Genomic DNA, 695 nt, shown 5'->3' with positions numbered 1-695 from the left:
CATGGTATGGGGTCGTGAGGCCTCGGAGCGGCCCCCAAGATGTCCCCCAATATAAGGCTCCAGGCTCCTCCTTTCTAGTCCTGGGGATGGAGCCCAGCCCAAGAGGGTCCAACTCTGTTCTGTAACCTACAAGGTTAGGGCAGCTGAGCTGCGGGGCACCTCGCCAGGGGCAGGTGGAGATGCGGGGCTGCGTCTCACCCTGTGGCTTTGGGCCCTGAGGACGGATCCCGCAGGGCCGGAGGCCCAAGTTTCCTCACCCCGGAGCAGCACAGTGAGCCCCAGAGGGCTGCGAGGCAAGCTGGCCTTCTAATCCGATGCCCCCTGGGAGGCCTGGCCTAATGAGGCACGGGCTTCGGTTTCCATAAATACCCGGACCCGTGATGTCACCACCCGGTGCCAGTTTGACAGCCTCTGCTGCTGGCCACGGGCCCAGCAGACGAGGGCTCCGCCGCCGGCCCGCAGAACACCTGCGTGGCACAGGGCGCCAGGGCCCGGCCGGCCGGCCGGACCTTCACCTGCCCACGGAGGACACAGCATCCCGTCCCCGCCCGCCCTTCCTGCCAGCCTTCCATCAGGCACGGCTGGAGTGCCCGTCACGAACGAGTGGGCAGGAGAGGCTGTTTCCAAATCGTCATGCCGAGGGCTATACCGAAATCCAAAATGGTAGTAGTGGCTTGGAAGACCCTGTATATGGT

The sequence above is a fragment of the Crocuta crocuta genome, unplaced genomic scaffold (assembly GCF_008692635.1).
Source record: "Crocuta crocuta isolate KB4526 unplaced genomic scaffold, BGI_CrCroc_1.0 scaffold296, whole genome shotgun sequence".
Classification (NCBI taxonomy): Eukaryota; Metazoa; Chordata; class Mammalia; order Carnivora; family Hyaenidae; genus Crocuta; species Crocuta crocuta.
This window is presented reverse-complemented; position numbering follows the sequence as displayed.